We start from the raw sequence: 24148 nt of genomic DNA, 5'->3' as shown, positions 1-24148 counted from the left end.
TGAAAATAGGATGATTTCACCACAGCAGAGATTTGAGTTCTGAAGTTTAAATCCCAATCAATTAGAACTCCCAGGCTACGCACATGATCAGAGCTGCGCAGATCTGTGCCTCCTATTCCCAGTGGTGAAGACTGCAAGTTAAGTTGTTTTGTTATCATGCTCTGCCCTCCTATCAGAAGGACTTCAGTTTTGTCTGCATTTAGTTTCAGCCAGTTGTCATTCATCCATTGCTGTAGTTCACGTAAGCAGGCGTTTATAGTTAAAGTTGGGTCTGTCACACCAGGCTTGAAGGATGGCACTCCAGACCACCACTGACTGTGGGTACTTGACACTGGACTTCAGGCATTTTGGCATTTCCCTCTCCCCAGTCTTCCTCCAGACTCTGGCACCTTGATGTCCGAATGACATGTAAAAGTTGCTTTCATCCGAAAAAAGTACTTTGGACCACTGAGCAACAGTGCAGTGCTGCTTCTCTGTAGCCCAGGTCAGGTGCTTCTGCTGCTGTTTCTGGTTCAAAAGTGGGCTCATGCTTCCATCTGCTGAAAAGCTTTATGGAGATGAAGATTTCATTTTTCAGCACCAACTGGCACCTGCTCACAGTGCCAAAACCACTGATAAATGGTTTACTGACCATGGTATTACTGTGCTCAATTGGTCAGCCAACTCTCCTGACCTGAACCCCATAGAGAATCTGCGGGATATTATATTGTGAAGAGAAAGTTGATAGACGCAAGACCCAACACTCTGGATGAGCTTAAAGAGAAACTCCGACCAAGAATTGAACTTTATCCCAATCAGTAGCTGATACCCACTTTTACATGAAAAATATAATGATTTTCACAAACAGACCATCAGGGGGCGCTGTATGACTGATTTTGTGCTGAAACCCCTCCCACAAGAGGCTCTGGTACCGTACGGTACTCTGGGCAAACTGCCACAATGTAACAATGACACACACAGGAAATGGCTGTTTATAGCTGTCTGTTAAAGCCAGAACAGCTACATAATCTGCCCACAGTAACAATGTCACCATGTAATACATGTCAGAATGTGAATCTGGGAGAGGAAAGATTTTACAATGAGCAAACTCTGACTAAATCATGTATACATAATTATTGTAAAAATTAAGCACCTTTTTATATTAAATTATTTTCACTGGAGTTCCTCTTTAAGGCCGCTATCGAAGCATCCTGGCCCTCCATAACACCTGAGCAGTGCCACAGGCTGATTGCCTCCATGCCACGCCGCATTGAAGCAGTCATTTCTGCAAAAGGATTCCCGACCAAGTATTGAGTGCATAACTGAACATAATTATTTGAAGGTTGACTTTTTTTGTTTTAAAAACACTTTTCTTTTATTGGTCGGATGAAATATGCTAATTTTTTGAGATAGGAAATTTGGGTTTTCATGAGCTGTATGCCAAAATCATCAATATTAAAACAATAAAAGGCTTGAACTACTTCAGTTGTGTGTATTTGAATCTAAAATATATGAAAGTCTAATGTTTATCAGTACATTACAGAAAATAGTGAACTTTATCACAATATGCTAATTTTATGAGAAGATCCTGTATTTGCCCATGTTGATGCTAACCTTCCTGGTCGCAAGTGGCTCAAGTGATGGGGATCAGCGTTTGTTAGCTGGCTCTCATTGTTCAAGCGGAGCTTCTCTGGATGGGCTGCAGAGGAGGCTGAAGTAACCGTTGTTATAATGAGGCTTATTGAATCTTTAGACTGGGGTCACTGGCGGCTGTGGTGCTGCTGGTGGTGCCACCACTTGTACAATGAGAGCCAGCTGAAAACCACTGATAATGCAAAGACAAATTTGTCACCAGCTTTAATGCTCGATCTTGCTTGCCAATTAGATCTTCTACATCTCATGGAGGTATGTCCAGTATACCAAAGTTTCATAAAAATACAATGTAAATATTGTACAACCCTCTTTGCTCTTCCCTCTCGCGCAGTCTTGCTTTAGTGGTTTTACAATACTACTCTATCCGATATAGCTCCACCACAATATGGCTGCATGGGGGAAATGGTATGGAGATCCTGTATATCTATTTTTATGTCACGTTTAATTTCTTTAACTTTTTCTCCTTTCTGAATTTCTTCTTTCACATATTCTTCCCCACTTTACACCATTTTTTTCAACTGTTTCACATTTTTTCTGCCCACTAACGCACTAGCCTTCAGACCCAGTGAATACACAGGTCTGACCTCAAGCTCTCCCGGCTAGAATAAAGCTGGAACCGGCTTTCTCTCACCTCAAGGGTCAGCCTTGGAAGAAACACTGCTGTGCGAAACAGCCGTCAGGCTCCTTTCATTGCCAAGCACCCACTGCCACCATCATCACTCATTATATGAATCTATCAATACAAATATAGTGAAGCACAGTTCTGGAAACAACTTACTCTCTCTTCCTTGTCCAGCAATCTGATCTACATGTTTCAGAGCATGCAGTAGCATGTAGTGAAGGTGGCTTATTCACCAGTGACCTCCTGACCACAGCCACCAGGACAGATAGTGCTGGCATTTTCACGTTCCGCATTCCCACAAATTATACCTCTACCCAGGTAAGTATCTAACTTTATAGCTTCAGGGCCCTTTCACAGTGAGGCAAAGCCTAATGAAATCTATGGGAGAGTCCAGTATGCTGTACCCGAAGTGCCCTATCTAAAGCGGGTCCTTACCTACATTACCTTGCGGCAATCTGTGTCGGACCAGAAGTCATGTAAATCTATAGTAATTTGTGTATCTTTAAAAAAAAAATGTCGCAAATTTCAGTGTTGCTTATGCGCGGAAGCGTATTTTAACAATACGCTTCAGCACAAGTTATCAATCGCCCAACAGGAAGTAGGCGTCAGTTCCTGTTTGGCTGAATGCCAGACGGGGATTACCTATTGCAGTAATCCCTGAAGGCTTGGTTTTGGTGGTGCTGTGGTCGCCAATCTGCAGTGTGAAGCAGGCCTGAGCAATGTTGCAGCTCCTCGAAAAAGAGTTGGGGTCTTGGTCTTTCACACTACTTCTCAGTCAGATGGTTGTTTTCCCAGTTAACCCTGCTATACCCACTGAAACTTCCTGTCTAGGCTCACATGAGCATTCCTCTAACTTGGTATTCAGAGGTCCAGCTTCTAATGCTGCGATTACTCTGGGAATGAAGTCTAAGTTGAGAACATGGAAGCAGTCCCAGACTCCTAATTTGCCCCAACACCAACTTTTGTCATTTACCCCCTTGTTAGGGAAACCCTAACCTACCACACTTTAGATCTGTTCCTGATCCTGTGGTTTGGGTGGTCAAAAGAGTTAAGAAAGTTAGTGACATAATGAGGGATTGAAATTTGGCAACATTTAAGCAGCTGAAACGCCAAAATGAGCTTCCAAACAAAACTTTGTTTTGCTACCCACAGTGTAGGAATAACTCTGCCTCGCAGTTTGGTTCTGCGCCTCTTGTGCTGGAGTCAGATAAACTGTCTCTAGCACAAGTTACTTATTAAGAACTGTTAAGATGTCCATACATCTAGTGATTTTTGCAGCCTGATACACCATTAGTTCCATTTTATGGAATCGGGTGAAAATTGGTGCCGCAACAAGCATGCCCAATCAATGTCTTGGCTCACTGTGGTTTAAAATCGGTCAAATGTTTCGATCGAGCAAGCTGGAAAATCTTGGGCCGATGTGGCAACGGAACACCCGACCAATGACCCCTACATATTAATGTGCCCGTGCATTAATATTTCTCATCTGTCCAGCTGCCTCGGAGTGTCACACATGCGCTGTGCTATACGCAGCAGCCACGTGGGAGCAGCTGGACAAGTGAGCAATATTCATGCACAGGCATCAGGGGGCACTGACAGATTTCATGCTGAAATCAACGGGGAATCGACCTGTGATGTATGGGCAGCCAACAGATCTCTCACTGATCAGAGAGAGATCTGTCTCTTGGTCAATTGGCCCATACCGCTAGATGTATGGGTACCTCAACTTATTGCAGGGGCGCCTATACCAATAGGCAGTACAGGCAGCCGCTTGGGGGCGGAAGTTCGCCAGAAGGCGCCGCCCACTGCTACTGTAACTTTTTTTTTCCCGCTGTATATTGATTTTACAGCCACTGAATGCAGGCTCTTAGCAGGAGTGAGGGGGAAGGAGCGTGACATCACAGGAAGTGCAGAGCCGAGGCCAGGTCAGGAAGTGATTAGGAGTCCGGAGACTGAGAGAGTCTGGTTGATGGAGCGTGGGGAGAAGCAGCTAGAAGAGCGCAGCTGGCACTGGCAGGGGCTCTGACATGCAGGGAGATTTACACACAGACCAGTAAGTGATAGAGCGTGTCATGCTGGGGATTCATCACCACTGTATCCTCACTGCACCCAGTCCTGTTGATGCAGAGCAAACTTCGAAGGAAAACTTCTTTATGGCAAAGTGTGAAAATAAACAAAGAAAAGGAATGCTCAGACTCTGCTTTGGGATCCTTTGATGGATGAATGCTTTCTGATCCTGTGTAGAGCAGTGCACATTATGTGGCAGATAAGGCTGGTATAAGCAAACAATGCCCTGTATGCTAAGATGGATTTGTGATGCTAAATAGAGTTCCCTGGAACATTCTGTTTACAGTAGTTGGACTGCTTGTAGTGCAGACAAGCACACATACCTTTCATTGTGTTTTTAATACTTTATTTTGCATCTTTTACAGCTATTTTCTAAACTTTTCTGGGTCTTGTGAAGTAGTGGTGGGGGATGTGAGACATATACTGCCTGGTACACACCATGCAATTTCCCGTCAGATAGACTGGTCGAAATCGATAATTTCCAACAGGTCTGATCTGATTTCCAATCATTTTTCTGATCAATTTTTCCAATCACTTCTATAGAAAATTGATCAGAAAATCCATTGGAAATCAGATCAGACCTGTCGGAAATAATCAAATCAACCTGTCTTATCTGATGGGAAATTGCATGGTGTGTACCAGGCATTTATGTGTAGCCTTTTTAAACTAACATAAGAATAAAATACATTTTGTACAAACCAAGCGATCTCCCTGTGTTTTGCATTTCCATTCTCACAAAAAACAGACATGATGCTGCAGCTCTGCTCACTGGCTCCTACCAGTGTTTCCATCCCCACCACGGTGCCGCCTTTGAGATGCATCCCCTCCACACCCCAGCCAATAGAGACAGAGCACACATGCTCTGCCAACCTCTAAGGCCACCCCTTCCTAAGCAGCCACAAGCACAGTGTAATGTTTACTGCACATGGCTCTGCCCCTGGCCCTGCCTCTAACTCCACCCAGTCAGACAGAAATGGGGGATGCTGCACCAGTCTTTTCCTGCCACTTGCCTATACCCTCCGACTGATCAGGTCCATGCTCCTCTTCAAGCATGAATGCAGCCGCACCATGCCTGCGCAAGTACAGCCATTCCTGTGCAGTAAGCCTGATCTGCCTGTGCATGAGCGGCTCTGAGACACTACACAGACGCGGCCATGCTCACATGGGTATGGCAAGGCTCTGCTCATGCTTGAAGAGGAGCGCAGCCCCTATCAGCTAGGGGGTTGCGGGGGGGGGGGGGGGGGGCACCACTGGTTTTCTTGCCTGGAGTGACAAAAAGGCTAGAGGCGCCCCTGACTTATTGACACACACACCTTATATATTATTTACTAAAATTGGTGGAAACTAATTCTCAGAAACTGAGCAGATGTTACCAGAAATGGGTTGATGATTTGCCAACAGTAGGTAGGGGATCCTGGAGGATTTCTCAAAAGCAGTAGTTAAGAGGTATAGGGAGGCTGCCATATTTATTTCCTTTTAAGCTATGTCAGTTGCCTGGCAACCCTTCTGATCGATTTGGCTGCAGTAGTTTCTGAACCATACACTTGAAACAAGCATGCAGCTAATCTTGCCAGATCTGACAGTAATGTCAGAAACACCTGATCTGCTGCATGCTTGTTCAGGGTATATGGATGGAAGTATGAGGGCCCGTTTTCACTAGCCGGATGCGATTGCATCCAGCTGCAGGTGTCTTCCGGAAGTCCAGATGCGGCTGTCTGTGACTGCTTAGGGGAATTGGATGCGTGCTGCGGATATCTGCAGCATGCCATCCATGATATACGGCGCATGTGAGACTTTGTTTACATCTGCTCCCATTGGTCGGCGGCCTCGTTGCACTTACGGGCCGCCGGCTACGTCACACCCGGAAGGACGGCAGTGTGTTGTTACACACGTGGCTGCCCTACAGCCTATCCGACTGAGCGGTGGAAACACCGCTCGTCACAGCAGAGGTTTCCCATCAGGTCCGCTCTGATGGGGGCGTTGACCTGATGAGGTCACATAGCTCCTCTGACTTGATTGGTCGGCGGCTGGACGGGAGTGAACAGGCCGGCGGCAGGGGACGTTCGCCGCTTCTGATGTGCACCCACGGGGAGAGAGGTTATCCGATGAGTGAACACGTCACAGGTATGAGCTTAAGTTCCCCATGTGGTCCGCTTGGCTGGACGGAGGGGGTGTGGTCGCCAGAGGCGACAGTTTGACGTGATTGGTTAATCCATATTGTAGTGAAGGATTTAAGGCGATGGTTTGTGATTTCAATCTGAGACACAGACATAACTTGACAAAGGTGGTTCGCCTCCGAAACGTTGTGCACCATATGTCTGTTTGTCTTAAAGTGACTCTGTAACAAAAATTACAACGTTTTTTCTACCATCCTACAAGTTCCTAAACCTATTCTAATCTGTTCTGGCTCACTGCAGCACTTTGTACTATCACGGTCTCTGTAATAAATCAATGTATCTTTCCCCTGTCAGACTTGTCGGCCTGTGTCTGGAAGGCTGCCAACTCTTTGTGCTGGTCTGTTCCTCGATGCACACGCCAGTGTGTGTTTTATTTACATAAGCCAGCAGCTTCTCTGCTATCTTATCAGTGATAGAAGAGAGCTGGATAAAAATCCCCCTCTGTTAGGCTGTGAAAGTAGCTGGCTGACACATACTGAGGAATTACAAACACAGGCACAGGCAGAGCTGTCTGCAGGAAGCCTGTAATGTTCAGTGCATGAGAGAAGAAGGGGACAGAAGGTAAACACACAAATGATCTTTTGAGATTCAAAAGGAAAGCTGTATACAGCCTGCTTAAGTATGGATGTATTTTCTATGTGTGGACATATTGTACATCAATCTACTTCCTGTTTTGGTGGCCATTTTGTTTGTTTATAAACAAACTTTTTAAAACTGTTTTTGACTACTTTTAATGCGGCGGGGAGCGGCGAAATTGTGACAGAGGGTAATAGGAGATGTCCCCTAACGCACTGGTATGTTTACTTTTGTGCGATTTTAACAATACAGATTCTCTTTAACAGCAGACCCTGATCAATCATGCAGAGATAATGCTTTCAGGATTTTGTTCCTAGAAGGAGATAGAAGAACTTAGCCCGCCGTGCCCCACTCACAACAGACAGCTGCCCAGACAGAGGACCCTTTCCATACTGCTTGGCTTCACTCCTTGTCTTCACACCCAGCAACTTTCCCATTGGCACTAACTACACTCGGTGCAGCTGCAACAACATCACCTTAAGAAATGTGTGAATAACGCTAGGACTAGCATACAAAATGTGCCCTGATCCTATAGTGGCTAATACTCTTTGTTGTGGCTGCAAGCAACCTGGTGTGAATACGGTTTACGGCGGGCTGCTTTCTGCACTCCTCTTGCAACCTTCTTCAAGCTTTTAGAACAGCATTGTGAATATCTGGACTCAGAGACAGCAAATTCATGACATTTTAATAGAGATTATCTCTCAAAGAAGTTCTCGCTACGGAAGATGTTCAGTGGAATAGGGCACTTCAACGATGCCCACTTTCCTTGTGGCCGCAAGGAAAATGTGCTATGCTCATGTCAGCAGCAGGGCCAGTGGCGCAATGGATAACGCATCTGACTACGGATCAGAGGATTGAAGGTTCGACTCCTACCTGGCTCAGGAAACATGCCGTGATCGTATAGTGGTTAGTACTCTGTGTTGTGGCCGCAGCAACCACGGTTTGAATCTGGGTCACGGCAGGCTCTTTATTTTCTTCCTCTGCGACTTTTTCTTCAGCTTGCAACCAATCTACTGACTTTCTAAAGCATTCAGGAAACCTTAGGCTCTGCTTGCTTCACTTCTTCACTACAACATTTTGCCTTTCGCCGAGAGAAAACTTTCTCTGCTATGGACCTTTGTAGCATCTTCAAACATCTTCACAAACACCATCCTCACATGACATCTTGGCCTCACCAGTTGCCAGTCCCTTGCTAAGCCTAGGTCAACTTTCACCACTTGCCTTTCCCAAGAAACCCGCGCAAGAAAAAGACCTATTACACAGAGCATTTGAGCATCAATTCACCTTGGCGCCCATACTTCTGATGGCTGCTAGCAATGCTTAAAGGACAACTCTGCTTTGACATTGTTCTGCACAGACAACTTTAACAGCAGACCCTGATCAATCATGCAGAGATAATGCTTTCAGGATTTTGTTCCTAGAAGGAGATAGAAGAACTTAGCCCGCCGTGCCCCACTCACAACAGACAGCTGCCCAGACAGAGGACCCTTTCCATACTGCTTGGCTTCACTCCTTGTCTTCACACCCAGCAACTTTCCCATTGGCACTAACTACACTCGGTGCAGCTGCAACAACATCACCTTAAGAAATGTGTGAATAACGCTAGGACTAGCATACAAAATGTGCCCTGATCCTATAGTGGCTAGTACTCTTTGTTGTGGCTGCAAGCAACCTGGTGTGAATACGGTTTACGGCGGGCTGCTTTCTGCACTCCTCTTGCAACCTTCTTTAAGCTTTTAGAACAGCATTGTGAATATCTGGACTCAGAGACAGCAAATTCATGACATTTTAATAGAGATTATCTCTCAAAGAAGTTCTCGCTACAGAAGATGTTCAGTGGAATAGGGCACTTCAACGAGGCCCACTTTCCTTGTGGCCGCAAGGAAAACGTGCTATGCATATGTCAGCAGCAGGGCCAGTGGCGCAATGGATAACGCATCTGACTACGGATCAGAGGATTGAAGGTTCGACTCCTACCTGGCTCAGGAAACATGCCGTGATCGTGTAGTGGTTAGTACTCTGTGTTGTGGCCGCAGCAACCACGGTTTGAATCTGGGTCACGGCAGGCTCTTTATTTTCTTCCTCTGCGACTTTTTCTTCAGCTTGCAACCAATCTACTGACTTTCTAAAGCATTCAGGAAACCTTAGGCTCTGCTTGCTTCACTTCTTCACTACAACATTTTGCCTTTCGCCGAGAGAAAACTTTCTCTGCTATGGACCTTTGTAGCATCTTCAAACATCTTCACAAACACCATCCTCACATGACATCTTGGCCTCACCAGTTGCCAGTCCCTTGCTAAGCCTAGGTCAACTTTCACCACTTGCCTTTCCCAAGAAACCCGCGCAAGAAAAAGACCTATTACACAGAGCATTTGAGCATCAATTCACCTTGGCGCCCATACTTCTGATGGCTGCTAGCAATGCTTAAAGGACAACTCTGCTTTGACATTGTTCTGCACAGACAACTTTAACAGCAGACCCTGATCAATCATGCAGAGATAATGCTTTCAGGATTTTGTTCCTAGAAGGAGATAGAAGAACTTAGCCCGCCGTGCCCCACTCACAACAGACAGCTGCCCAGACAGAGGACCCTTTCCATACTGCTTGGCTTCACTCCTTGTCTTCACACCCAGCAACTTTCCCATTGGCACTAACTACACTCGGTGCAGCTGCAACAACATCACCTTAAGAAATGTGTGAATAACGCTAGGACTAGCATACAAAATGTGCCCTGATCCTATAGTGGCTAGTACTCTTTGTTGTGGCTGCAAGCAACCTGGTGTGAATACGGTTTACGGCGGGCTGCTTTCTGCACTCCTCTTGCAACCTTCTTTAAGCTTTTAGAACAGCATTGTGAATATCTGGACTCAGAGACAGCAAATTCATGACATTTTAATAGAGATTATCTCTCAAAGAAGTTCTCGCTACAGAAGATGTTCAGTGGAATAGGGCACTTCAACGAGGCCCACTTTCCTTGTGGCCGCAAGGAAAACGTGCTATGCATATGTCAGCAGCAGGGCCAGTGGCGCAATGGATAACGCATCTGACTACGGATCAGAGGATTGAAGGTTCGACTCCTACCTGGCTCAGGAAACATGCCGTGATCGTATAGTGGTTAGTACTCTGTGTTGTGGCCGCAGCAACCACGGTTTGAATCTGGGTCACGGCAGGCTCTTTATTTTCTTCCTCTGCGACTTTTTCTTCAGCTTGCAACCAATCTACTGACTTTCTAAAGCATTCAGGAAACCTTAGGCTCTGCTTGCTTCACTTCTTCACTACAACATTTTGCCTTTCGCCGAGAGAAAACTTTCTCTGCTATGGACCTTTGTAGCATCTTCAAACATCTTCACAAACACCATCCTCACATGACATCTTGGCCTCACCAGTTGCCAGTCCCTTGCTAAGCCTAGGTCAACTTTCACCACTTGCCTTTCCCAAGAAACCCGCGCAAGAAAAAGACCTATTACACAGAGCATTTGAGCATCAATTCACCTTGGCGCCCATACTTCTGATGGCTGCTAGCAATGCTTAAAGGACAACTCTGCTTTGACATTGTTCTGCACAGACAACTTTAACAGCAGACCCTGATCAATCATGCAGAGATAATGCTTTCAGGATTTTGTTCCTAGAAGGAGATAGAAGAACTTAGCCCGCCGTGCCCCACTCACAACAGACAGCTGCCCAGACAGAGGACCCTTTCCATACTGCTTGGCTTCACTCCTTGTCTTCACACCCAGCAACTTTCCCATTGGCACTAACTACACTCGGTGCAGCTGCAACAACATCACCTTAAGAAATGTGTGAATAACGCTAGGACTAGCATACAAAATGTGCCCTGATCCTATAGTGGCTAGTACTCTTTGTTGTGGCTGCAAGCAACCTGGTGTGAATACGGTTTACGGCGGGCTGCTTTCTGCACTCCTCTTGCAACCTTCTTCAAGCTTTTAGAACAGCATTGTGAATATCTGGACTCAGAGACAGCAAATTCATGACATTTTAATAGAGATTATCTCTCAAAGAAGTTCTCGCTACAGAAGATGTTCAGTGGAATAGGGCACTTCAACCAGGCCCACTTTCCTTGTGGCCGCAAGGAAAACGTGCTATGCATATGTCAGCAGCAGGGCCAGTGGCGCAATGGATAACGCATCTGACTACGGATCAGAGGATTGAAGGTTCGACTCCTACCTGGCTCAGGAAACATGCCGTGATCGTATAGTGGTTAGTACTCTGTGTTGTGGCCGCAGCAACCACGGTTTGAATCTGGGTCACGGCAGGCTCTTTATTTTCTTCCTCTGCGACTTTTTCTTCAGCTTGCAACTAATCTACTGACTTTCTAAAGCATTCAGGAAACCTTAGGCTCTGCTTGCTTCACTTCTTCACTACAACATTTTGCCTTTCGCCGAGAGAAAACTTTCTCTGCTATGGACCTTTGTAGCATCTTCAAACATCTTCACAAACACCATCCTCACATGACATCTTGGCCTCACCAGTTGCCAGTCCCTTGCTAAGCCTAGGTCAACTTTCACCACTTGCCTTTCCCAAGAAACCCGCGCAAGAAAAAGACCTATTACACAGAGCATTTGAGCATCAATTCACCTTGGCGCCCATACTTCTGATGGCTGCTAGCAATGCTTAAAGGACAACTCTGCTTTGACATTGTTCTGCACAGACAACTTTAACAGCAGACCCTGATCAATCATGCAGAGATAATGCTTTCAGGATTTTGTTCCTAGAAGGAGATAGAAGAACTTAGCCCGCCGTGCCCCACTCACAACAGACAGCTGCCCAGACAGAGGACCCTTTCCATACTGCTTGGCTTCACTCCTTGTCTTCACACCCAGCAACTTTCCCATTGGCACTAACTACACTCGGTGCAGCTGCAACAACATCACCTTAAGAAATGTGTGAATAACGCTAGGACTAGCATACAAAATGTGCCCTGATCCTATAGTGGCTAGTACTCTTTGTTGTGGCTGCAAGCAACCTGGTGTGAATACGGTTTACGGCGGGCTGCTTTCTGCACTCCTCTTGCAACCTTCTTCAAGCTTTTAGAACAGCATTGTGAATATCTGGACTCAGAGACAGCAAATTCATGACATTTTAATAGAGATTATCTCTCAAAGAAGTTCTCGCTACAGAAGATGTTCAGTGGAATAGGGCACTTCAACGAGGCCCGGTCTCCTTGTGGCCGCAAGAAAAACTTGCTATACGTATGTTAGCAGTAGGGCCAGTGGCGCAATGGATAACGCGTCTGACTACGAATCAGAAGATTGTAGGTTCGACTCCTACCTGGCTCAGGAAACATGCCGTGATTGTATAGTGGTTAGTAGTCTGCGTTGTGGCCGCAGCAACCCCGCTTCGAATCCGGGTCACGACAGGCTCTTTACTTTCTTCCTCTGCGACTTTTTCTTCAGCTTGCAACCAATCTACTGACTTTCTAAAGCATTCAGGAAACCTTAGGCTCTGCTTGCTTCACTTCTTCACTACAACATTTTGCCTTTCGCCGAGAGAAAACTTTCTCTGCTATGGACCTTTGTAGCATCTTCAAACATCTTCACAAACACCATCCTCACATGACATCTTGGCCTCACCAGTTGCCAGTCCCTTGCTAAGCCTAGGTCAACTTTCACCACTTGCCTTTCCCAAGAAACCCGCGCAAGAAAAAGACCTATTACACAGAGCATTTGAGCATCAATTCACCTTGGCGCCCATACTTCTGATGGCTGCTAGCAATGCTTAAAGGACAACTCTGCTTTGACATTGTTCTGCACAGACAACTTTAACAGCAGACCCTGATCAATCATGCAGAGATAATGCTTTCAGGATTTTGTTCCTAGAAGGAGATAGAAGAACTTAGCCCGCCGTGCCCCACTCACAACAGACAGCTGCCCAGACAGAGGACCCTTTCCATACTGCTTGGCTTCACTCCTTGTCTTCACACCCAGCAACTTTCCCATTGGCACTAACTACACTCGGTGCAGCTGCAACAACATCACCTTAAGAAATGTGTAAATAACGCTAGGACTAGCATACAAAATGTGCCCTGATCCTATAGTGGCTAGTACTCTTTGTTGTGGCTGCAAGCAACCTGGTGTGAATACGGTTTACGGCGGGCTGCTTTCTGCACTCCTCTTGCAACCTTCTTCAAGCTTTTAGAACAGCATTGTGAATATCTGGACTCAGAGACAGCAAATTCATGACATTTTAATAGAGATTATCTCTCAAAGAAGTTCTCGCTACGGAAGATGTTCAGTAGAATAGGGCACTTCAACGATGCCCACTTTCCTTGTGGCCGCAAGGAAAATGTGCTATGCTCATGTCAGCAGCAGGGCCAGTGGCGCAATGGATAACGCATCTGACTACGGATCAGAGGATTGAAGGTTCGACTCCTACCTGGCTCAGGAAACATGCCGTGATCGTATAGTGGTTAGTACTATGTGTTGTGGCTGCAGCAACCACGGTTTGAATCTGGGTCACGGCAGGCTCTTTATTTTCTTCCTCTGCGACTTTTTCTTCAGCTTGCAACCAATCTACTGACTTTCTAAAGCATTCAGGAAACCTTAGGCTCTGCTTGCTTCATTTCTTCACTACAACATTTTGCCTTTCGCCGAGAGAAAACTTTCTCAGCTATGGACCTTTGTAGCATCTTCAAACATCTTCACAAACACCATCCTCACATGACATCTTGGCCTCACCAGTTGCCAGTCCCTTGCTAAGCCTAGGTCAACTTTCACCACTTGCCTTTCCCAAGAAACCCGCGCAAGAAAAAGACCTATTACACAGAGCATTTGAGCATCAATTCACCTTGGCGCCCATACTTCTGATGGCTGCTAGCAATGCTTAAAGGACAACTCTGCTTTGACATTGTTCTGCACAGACAACTTTAACAGCAGACCCTGATCAATCATGCAGAGATAATGCTTTCAGGATTTTGTTCCTAGAAGGAGATAGAAGAACTTAGCCCGCCGTGCCCCACTCACAACAGACAGCTGCCCAGACAGAGGACCCTTTCCATACTGCTTGGCTTCACTCCTTGTCTTCACACCCAGCAACTTTCCCATTGGCACTAACTACACTCGGTGCAGCTGCAACAACATCACCTTAAGAAATGTGTGAATAACGCTAGGACTAGCATACAAAATGTGCCCTGATCCTATAGTGGCTAGTACTCTTTGTTGTGGCTGCAAGCAACCTGGTGTGAATACGGTTTACGGCGGGCTGCTTTCTGCACTCCTCTTGCAACCTTCTTCAAGCTTTTAGAACAGCATTGTGAATATCTGGACTCAGAGACAGCAAATTCATGACATTTTAATAGAGATTATCTCTCAAAGAAGTTCTCGCTACAGAAGATGTTCAGTGGAATAGGGCACTTCAACGAGGCCCACTTTCCTTGTGGCCGCAAGGAAAATGTGCTATGCTCATGTCAGCAGCAGGGCCAGTGGCGCAATGGATAACGCATCTGACTACGGATCAGAGGATTGAAGGTTCGACTCCTACCTGGCTCAGGAAACATGCCGTGATCGTATAGTGGTTAGTACTATGTGTTGTGGCCGCAGCAACCACGGTTTGAATCTGGGTCACGGCAGGCTCTTTATTTTCTTCCTCTGCGACTTTTTCTTCAGCTTGCAACCAATCTACTGACTTTCTAAAGCATTCAGGAAACCTTAGGCTCTGCTTGCTTCACTTCTTCACTACAACATTTTGCCTTTCGCCGAGAGAAAACTTTCTCTGCTATGGACCTTTGTAGCATCTTCAAACATCTTCACAAACACCATCCTCACATGACATCTTGGCCTCACCAGTTGCCAGTCCCTTGCTAAGCCTAGGTCAACTTTCACCACTTGCCTTTCCCAAGAAACCCGCGCAAGAAAAAGACCTATTACACAGAGCATTTGAGCATCAATTCACCTTGGCGCCCATACTTCTGATGGCTGCTAGCAATGCTTAAAGGACAACTCTGCTTTGACATTGTTCTGCACAGACAACTTTAACAGCAGACCCTGATCAATCATGCAGAGATAATGCTTTCAGGATTTTGTTCCTAGAAGGAGATAGAAGAACTTAGCCCGCCGTGCCCCACTCACAACAGACAGCTGCCCAGACAGAGGACCCTTTCCATACTGCTTGGCTTCACTCCTTGTCTTCACACCCAGCAACTTTCCCATTGGCACTAACTACACTCGGTGCAGCTGCAACAACATCACCTTAAGAAATGTGTCAATAACGCTAGGACTAGCATACAAAATGTGCCCTGATCCTATAGTGGCTAGTACTCTTTGTTGTGGCTGCAAGCAACCTGGTGTGAATACGGTTTACGGCGGGCTGCTTTCTGCACTCCTCTTGCAACCTTCTTCAAGCTTTTAGAACAGCATTGTGAATATCTGGACTCAGAGACAGCAAATTCATGACATTTTAATAGAGATTATCTCTCAAAGAAGTTCTCGCTACAGAAGATGTTCAGTGGAATAGGGCACTTCAACGAGGCCCACTTTCCTTGTGGCCGCAAGGAAAACGTGCTATGCATATGTCAGCAGCAGGGCCAGTGGCGCAATGGATAACGCGTCTGACTACGGATCAGAAGATTGTAGGTTCGACTCCTACCTGGCTCAGGAAACATGCCGTGATCGAATAGTTGTTAGTACTCTGCGTTGTGGCTGCAGCAACCCCGGTTTGAATCCGGGTCACGGCAGGCTCTTTACTTTCTTCCTCTGCGACTTTTTCTTCAGCTTGCAACCAATCTACTGACTTTCTAAAGCATTCAGGAACCTTAAGCTCTGCTTGCTTCACTTCTTCACTACAACATTTTGCATTTCGCCGAGAGAAAACTTTCTCTGCTATGGACCTTTGTAGCATCTTCAAACATCTTCACAAACACCATCCTCACATGACATCTTGGCCTCACCAGTTCCCAGTCCCTTGCTAAGCCTAGGTCAACTTTCACCACTTGCCTTTCCCAAGAAACCCGCGCAAGAAAAAGACCTATTACACAGAGCACTTGAGCATCAATTCACCTTGGCGCCCAATGCCCATACTTCTGATGGCTGCTAGCAATGCTTAAAGGACAACTCTGCTTTGACATTGTTCTGCGCAGACAACTTTAACAGCAGACCCTGATCAATCATGCAGAGATAATGCTTTCAGGATTTTGTTCCTAGAAGGAGATAGAAGAACTTAGCCCGCCGTGCCCCACTCACAACAAACAGCTGCCCAGACAGAGGACCCTTTCCATACTGCTTGGCTTCACTCCTTGTCTTCACACCCAGCAACTTTCCCATTGGCACTAACTACACTCAGTGCAGCTGCAACAACATCACCTTAAGAAATGTGTGAATAACGCTAGGACTAGCATACAAAATGTGCCCTGATCCTATAGTGGCTAGTACTCTTTGTTGTGGCTGCAAGCAACCTGGTGTGAATACGGTTTACGGCGGGCTGCTTTCTGCACTCCTCTTGCAACCTTCTTCAAGCTTTTAGAACAGCATTGTGAATATCTGGACTCAGAGACAGCAAATTCATGACATTTTAATAGAGATTATCTCTCAAAGAAGTTCTCGCTACAGAAGATGCTCAGTGGAATAGGGCACTTCAACGAGGCCCACTTTCCTTGTGGCCGCAAGGAAAACGTGCTATGCATATGTCAGCAGCAGGGCCAGTGGCGCAATGGATAACGTGTCTGACTATGGATCAGAAGATTGTGGGTTCGACTCCTACCTGGCTCAGGAAACATGCCGTGATCGTATAGTGGTTAGTACTCTGTGTTGTGGCCGCAGCAACCCTGGTTCGCATCCGGGTCATGGCAGGCTCTTTACTTTCTTCCTCTGTGACTTTTTCTTCAGCTTGCAACCAATCTACTGACTTTCTAAAGCATTCAGGAACCTTAGGCTCTGATTGCTTCACTTCTTCACTACAACATTTTGCCTTTCGCCGAGAGAAAACTTTCTCTGCTATGGACCTTTGTAGCATCTTCAAACATCTTCACAAACACCATCCTCACATGACATCTTGGCCTCACCAGTTGCCAGTCCCTTGCTTAGGCCCGGTTCACACTTGCGGTTCTCTGCCAAACGGACCGGATGACCTGACCGGATCCGGACCGGATCCGGATCGGAACCGTACGGTTCTGATCCGGATCCGATCCGGATCCGGTCAGATTGCATCAGGATGCGATCTGGATCCGTTTGGCAAAAGATAGTAGAAATGGAATAAAAATGTTGGGGTCTGGGAGGTCAGCAGAAGGTGGACCTGTGGAATCAGGCCCTCCGCTGTTTAGCACTCACCTCCACCTCCGACATACTGCCAACATCTCCAGCACGTTTAAAATCACTGCTGCTCCACTCCAAAATGCTTGCCCATGTGTCCCCATCCAAATTCGCCGCTTCAATACGCATAGGTAGTGGGGTAGAACATCCGGATTTTTAGCCAGTGTGTTGTGCGCTCTCCGGTTCTCATAGCTTTGTATTGGCCGGATGGTGCAGTCCGGCTCCGCCCCGGATACGGCTGCCGGAGGAGCCGGACCAAAAAATAGCGCATGTTGAAACGGATGCCGGAGTCCGGATCCGGTCCGGATCCGGTCCGGCTCCGGTCCGGCAGAACGGACGCATGTGAACGGACGCATAGGCTTTCATTGCTATGCCGTGCGTCCGTTCCGTCCGTTCTGCAAGCGGTCCGGCTCCGGCACGTCGATTCCGGACGGCCACCGCTAATGTGAACCGGGCCTTAGCCTAGGTCAACTTTCACCACTTGCCTTTCCCAAGAAACCCGCGCAAGAAAAAGACCTATTTGAACCGGGCCTTAGCCTAGGTCAACTTTCACCACTTGCCTTTCCCAAGAAACCCGTGCAAGAAAAAGACCTATTACACACAGAGCACTTGAGCATCAATTCACCTTGGCGCCCATACTTCTGATGGCTGCTAGCAATGCTTAAAGGACAACTCTGCTTTGACATTGTTCTGCACAGACAACTTTAACAGCAGACCCTGATCAATCATGCAGAGATAATGCTTTCAGGATTTTGTTCCTAGAAGGAGATAGAAGAACTTAGCCCGCCGTGCCCCACTCACAACAGACAGCTGCCCAGACAGAGGACCCTTTCCATACTGCTTGGCTTCACTCCTTGTCTTCACACCCAGCAACTTTCCCATTGGCACTAACTACACTCGGTGCAGCTGCAACAACATCACCTTAAGAAATGTGTGAATAACGCTAGGACTAGCATACAAAATGTGCCCTGATCCTATAGTGGCTAGTACTCTTTGTTGTGGCTGCAAGCAACCTGGTGTGAATACGGTTTACGGCGGGCTGCTTTCTGCACTCCTCTTGCAACCTTCTTCAAGCTTTTAGAACAGCATTGTGAATATCTGGACTCAGAGACAGCAAATTCATGACATTTTAATAGAGATTATCTCTCAAAGAAGTTCTCGCTACAGAAGATGTTCAGTGGAATAGGGCACTTCAACGAGGCCCACTTTCCTTGTGGCCGCAAGGAAAACGTGCTATGCATATGTCAGCAGCAGGGCCAGTGGCGCAATGGATAACGCGTCTGACTACGGATCAGAAGATTGTAGGTTCGACTCCTACCTGGCTCAGGAAACATGCCGTGATCGAATAGTGGTTAGTACTCTGCGTTGTGGCTGCAGCAACCCCGGTTTGAATCCGGGTCATGGCAGGCTCTTTACTTTCTTCCTCTGCGACTTTTTCTTCAGCTTGCAACCAATCTACTGACTTTCTAAAGCATTCAGGAACCTTAAGCTCTGCTTGCTTCACTTCTTCACTACAACATTTTGCATTTCGCCGAGAGAAAACTTTCTCTGCTATGGACCTTTGTAGCATCTTCAAACATCTTCACAAACACCATCCTCACATGACATCTTGGCCTCACCAGTTCCCAGTCCCTTGCTAAGCCTAGGTCAACTTTCACCACCTTCCTTTCCCAAGAAACCCGCGCAAGAAAAAGACCTATTACACAGAGCACTTGAGCATCAATTCACCTTGGCGCCCATACTTCTGATGGCTGCTAGCAATGCTTAAAGGACAACTCTGCTTTGACATTGTTCTGCACAGACAACTTTAACAGCAGACCCTGATCAATCATGCAGAGATAATGCTTTCAGGATTTTGTTCCTAGAAGGAGATAGAAGAACTTAGCCCGCCGTGCCCCACTCACAACAGACAGCTGCCCAGACAGAGGACCCTTTCCATACTGCTTGGCTTCACTCCTTGTCTTCACACCCAGCAACTTTCCCATTGGCACTAACTACACTCGGTGCAGCTGCAACAACATCACCTTAAGAAATGTGTGAATAACGCTAGGACTAGCATACAAAATGTCGTGACAATTAAAAATGGCGCACAGCGCCAGGGGAATGAGAAGGGCGCCTCATACACTTACATTATATAACGCTATTTAGCGTTATAAGTGTTAAAGAATGGCGCAGGCAGTGGACCTTACACTTATAACGCTAAATAGCGTTATAAGTGTTCACAAATGCAAAAGGAGGAGAGAGGCAGCGGGGGTCGGCTTAGGTCGGGGCTGAGAGAGGCAGCGGGGGTCTGGGCAGAGAGAGGCAGCGGGGGTCTGGGCAGAGAGAGGCAGCGGGGGTCTGGGCAGAGAGAGGCAGCGGGGGTCTGGGCAGAGAGAGGCAGCGGGGGTCTGGGCAGAGAGAGGCAGCGAGGGTCGGCTTAGGTCGGGGCAGAGAGAGGCAGCGGGGGTCGGCTTAGGTCGGGGCTGAGAGAGGCAGCGGGGGTCTGGGCTGAGAGAGGCAGCGGGGGTCGGCTTAGGTCGGGGCAGAGAGAGGCAGCGGGACACTGGAGGGCAAAGGCATCAGGGGAGGATGTGTGCAGAGACATACATTACCTTGTCCTGGGCAGCCGATCGCTCCTTCCCTCCGCTCCTGCACTGCTTCCATGTGTTTGCTGTAGTCCTGCAGCCGGCCAATCACCATGCGGAGACTGAAGCTATATGGTGATTGGCCGGCTGCAGGACTACAGCAAACACATGGAAGCAATGCAGGAGCGGAGGGAAGGAGCGATCGGCTGCCCAGGACAAGGTAATGTATGTCTCTGCACACATCCTCCCCTGATGCCTTTGCCCTCCAGTGTCCCGCTGCCTCTCTCTGCCCCGACCTAAGCCGACCCCCGCTGCCTCTCTCAGCCCAGACCCCCGCTGCCTCTCTCTGCCCAGACCCCCGCTGCCTCTCTCTGCCCAGACCCCCGCTGCCTCTCTCTGCCCAGACCCCCGCTGCCTCTCTCTGCCCAGACCCCGCTGCCTCTCTCTGCCCAGACCCCGCTGCCTCTCTCTGCCCCGACCTAAGCCGACCCCCGCTGCCTCTCTCTGCCCAGACCCCGCTGCCTCTCTCTGCCCAGACCCCCGCTGCCTCTCTCTGCCCCGACCTAAGCCGACCCCCGCTGCCTCTCTCTGCCCAGACCCCGCTGCCTCTCTCTGCCCAGACCCCCGCTGCCTCTCTCTGCCCAGACCCCGCTGCCTCTCTCTCTCTCTGCCCTGACCCCCGTTGCCTCTCTCTGCCCCGACCCCCGCTGCCTATACTAGCAGCCCCTGTGTGTTTTTTCATGGTGCACCGCTCTGCAATAAATGTATCATAAAACGCTATTTACCGTTTTAATGTATTTACATTAAAACGGTAAATATCGTTTTATGATACATTTATCGGCAGAACGGTGCGTCATTTTTCTCCCTGCGCCATTTTCAGATGGACCCACAAAATGTGCCCTGATCCTATAGTGGCTAGTACTCTTTGTTGTGGCTGCAAGCAACCTGGTGTGAATACGGTTTACGGCGGGCTGCTTTCTGCACTCCTCTTGCAACCTTCTTCAAGCTTTTAGAACAGCATTGTGAATATCTGGACTCAGAGACAGCAAATTCATGACATTTTAATAGAGATTATCTCTCAAAGAAGTTCTCGCTACAGAAGATGTTCAGTGGAATAGGGCACTTCAACGAGGCCCACTTTCCTTGTGGCCGCAAGGAAAACGTGCTATGCATATGTTAGCAGCAGGGCCAGTGGCACAATGGATAACGCGTCTGACTACGGATCAGAAGATTGTAGGTTCGACTCCTACCTGGCTCAGGAAACATGCCGTGATCGTATAGTGGTTAGTACTCTGCGTTGTGGCCGCAGCAACCCCGGTTTGAATCTGGGTCACGGCAGGCTCTTTACTTCCTCTGTGACTTTTTCTTCCGCTTGCAACCAATCTACTGACTTTCTAAAGCATTCAGGAACCTTAGGCTCTGCTTGCTTCACTTCTTCACTACAACATTTTGCCTTTCGCCGAGAGAAAACTTTCTCTGCTATGGACCTTTGTAGCATCTTCAAACATCTTCACAAACACCATCCTCACATGACATCTTGGCCTCACCAGTTGCCAGTCCCTTGCTAAGCCTAGGTCAACTTTCACCACTTGCCTTTCCCAAGAAACCCGCGCAAGAAAAAGACCTATTACACAGAGCACTTGGGCATCAATTCACCTTGGCGCCCATACTTCTGATGGCTGCTAGCAATGCTTAAAGGACAACTCTGCTTTGACATTGTTCTGCACAGACAACTTTAACAGCAGACCCTGATCAATCATGCAGAGATAATGCTTTCAGGATTTTGTTCCTAGAAGGAGATAGAAGAACTTAGCCCGCCGTGCCCCACTCACAACAGACAGCTGCCCAGACAGAGGACCCTTTCCATACTGCTTGGCTTCACTCCTTGTCTTCACACCCAGCAACTTTCCCATTGGCACTAACTACACTCGGTGCAGCTGCAACAACATCACCTTAAGAAATGTGTGAATAACGCTAGGACTAGCATACAAAATGTCGTGACAATTAAAAATGGCGCACAGTGCCAGGGGAATGAGAAGGGCGCCTCATACACTTACATTATATAACGCTATTTAGCGTTATAAGTGTTAAAAAATGGCGCAGGCAGTGGACCTTACACTTATAACGCTAAATAGCGTTATAAGTGTTCACAAATGCAGAGGGAGGAGAGAGGCAGCGGGGGTCGGCTTAGGTCGGGGCTGAGAGAGGCAGCGGGGGTCGGCTTAGGTCGGGGCTGAGAGAGGCAGCGGGGGTCTGGGCAGAGAGAGGCAGCGGGGGTCTGGGCAGAGAGAGGGGGTCTGGGCAGAGAGAGGCAGCGGGGGTCTGGGCAGAGAGAGGCAGCGAGGGTCGGCTTAGGTCGGGGCAGAGAGAGGCAGCGGGGGTCGGCTTAGGTCGGGGCTGAGAGAGGCAGCGGGGGTCTGGGCAGAGAGAGGCAGCGGGGGTCGGCTTAGGTCGGGGCTGAGAGAGGCAGCGGGGGTCTGGGCTGAGAGAGGCAGCGGGGGTCGGCTTAGGTCGGGGCAGAGAGAGGCAGCGGGACACTGGAGGGCAAAGGCATCAGGGGAGGATGTGTGCAGAGACATACATTACCTTGTCCTGGGCAGCCGATCGCTCCTTCCCTCCGCTCCTGCACTGCTTCCATGTGTTTGCTGTAGTCCTGCAGCCGGCCAATCACCATGCGGAGACTGAAGCTATATGGTGATTGGCCGGCTGCAGGACTACAGCAAACACATGGAAGCAATGCAGGAGCGGAGGGAAGGAGCGATCGGCTGCCCAGGACAAGGTAATGTATGTCTCTGCACACATCCTCCCCTGATGCCTTTGCCCTCCAGTGTCCCGCTGCCTCTCTCTGCCCCGACCTAAGCCGACCCCCGCTGCCTCTCTCAGCCCAGACCCCCGCTGCCTCTCTCTGCCCAGACCCCCGCTGCCTCTCTCTGCCCAGACCCCCGCTGCCTCTCTCTGCCCAGACCCCCGCTGCCTCTCTCTGCCCAGACCCCGCTGCCTCTCTCTGCCCAGACCCCGCTGCCTCTCTCTGCCCCGACCTAAGCCGACCCCCGCTGCCTCTCTCTGCCCAGACCCAGCTGCCTCTCTCTGCCCAGACCCCCGCTGCCTCTCTCTGCCCCGACCTAAGCCGACCCCCGCTGCCTCTCTCTGCCCAGACCCCGCTGCCTCTCTCTGCCCAGACCCCCGCTGCCTCTCTCTGCCCAGACCCCGCTGCCTCTCTCTCTCTCTGCCCTGACCCCCGTTGCCTCTCTCTGCCCTGACCCCCGCTGCCTATACTAGCAGCCCCTGTGTGTTTTTTCATGGCGCACCGCTCTGCAATAAATGTATCATAAAACGCTATTTACCGTTTTAATGTATTTACATTAAAACGGTAAATATCGTTTTATGATACATTTATCGGCAGAACGGTGCGTCATTTTTCTCCCTGCGCCATTTTCAGATGGACCCACAAAATGTGCCCTGATCCTATAGTGGCTAGTACTCTTTGTTGTGGCTGCAAGCAACCTGGTGTGAATACGGTTTACGGCGGGCTGCTTTCTGCACTCCTCTTGCAACCTTCTTCAAGCTTTTAGAACAGCATTGTGAATATCTGGACTCAGAGACAGCAAATTCATGACATTTTAATAGAGATTATCTCTCAAAGAAGTTCTCGCTACAGAAGATGTTCAGTGGAATAGGGCACTTCAACGAGGCCCACTTTCCTTGTGGCCGCAAGGAAAACGTGCTATGCATATGTCAGCAGCAGGGCCAGTGGCGCAATGGATAACGCGTCTGACTACGGATCAGAAGACTGTAGGTTCGACTCCTACCTGGCTCAGGAAACATGCCGTGATCGTATAGTGGTTAGTACTCTGCGTTGTGGCCGCAGCAAACCCGGTTCGAATCCGGGTCACGGCAGGCTCTTTACTTCCTCTGTGACTTTTTCTTCCGCTTGCAACCAATCTACTGACTTTCTAAAGCATTCAGGAACCTTAGGCTCTGCTTGCTTCACTTCTTCACTACAACATTTTGCCTTTCGCCGAGAGAAAACTTTCTCTGCTATGGACCTTTGTAGCATCTTCAAACATCTTCACAAACACCATCCTCACATGACATCTTGGCCTCACCAGTTGCCAGTCCCTTGCTAAGCCTAGGTCAACTTTCACCACTTGCCTTTCCCAAGAAACCCGCGCAAGAAAAAGACCTATTACACAGAGCACTTGAGCATCAATTCACCTTGGCGCCCATACTTCTGATGGCTGCTAGCAA

At 48.3% G+C, this 24148-nt stretch overlaps 6 non-coding genes across 6 annotated transcripts; all 6 read left to right on the top strand.

Annotated features, from left to right (window-relative positions):
• The first annotated feature begins 12298 nt into the window (after positions 1 to 12298).
• Positions 12299 to 12371, top strand: TRNAR-ACG (transfer RNA arginine (anticodon ACG)). Its single transcript has one exon. It is a non-coding gene; the product is annotated as a tRNA-Arg (tRNA).
• Positions 12372 to 15610: 3239 nt separating this feature from the next.
• On the top strand, positions 15611 to 15683 carry TRNAR-ACG (transfer RNA arginine (anticodon ACG)). The gene has a single exon. It is a non-coding gene; the product is annotated as a tRNA-Arg (tRNA).
• A 1037-nt stretch (positions 15684 to 16720) lies between these two features.
• Positions 16721 to 16793, top strand: TRNAH-AUG (transfer RNA histidin (anticodon AUG)). Its single transcript has one exon. It is a non-coding gene; the product is annotated as a tRNA-His (tRNA).
• A 1793-nt stretch (positions 16794 to 18586) lies between these two features.
• On the top strand, positions 18587 to 18659 carry TRNAR-ACG (transfer RNA arginine (anticodon ACG)). The gene has a single exon. It is a non-coding gene; the product is annotated as a tRNA-Arg (tRNA).
• A 2426-nt stretch (positions 18660 to 21085) lies between these two features.
• Positions 21086 to 21158, top strand: TRNAR-ACG (transfer RNA arginine (anticodon ACG)). Its single transcript has one exon. It is a non-coding gene; the product is annotated as a tRNA-Arg (tRNA).
• Positions 21159 to 23644: 2486 nt separating this feature from the next.
• On the top strand, positions 23645 to 23717 carry TRNAR-ACG (transfer RNA arginine (anticodon ACG)). The gene has a single exon. It is a non-coding gene; the product is annotated as a tRNA-Arg (tRNA).
• Positions 23718 to 24148: the final 431 nt, after the last annotated feature.

Source organism: Hyperolius riggenbachi, chromosome 3 (genome assembly GCF_040937935.1).
Source record: "Hyperolius riggenbachi isolate aHypRig1 chromosome 3, aHypRig1.pri, whole genome shotgun sequence".
Lineage (NCBI taxonomy): Eukaryota > Metazoa > Chordata > Amphibia > Anura > Hyperoliidae > Hyperolius > Hyperolius riggenbachi.
Note: the sequence above shows the minus strand (reverse complement) of the source record. Positions and strands in the feature narration are given on the sequence as shown.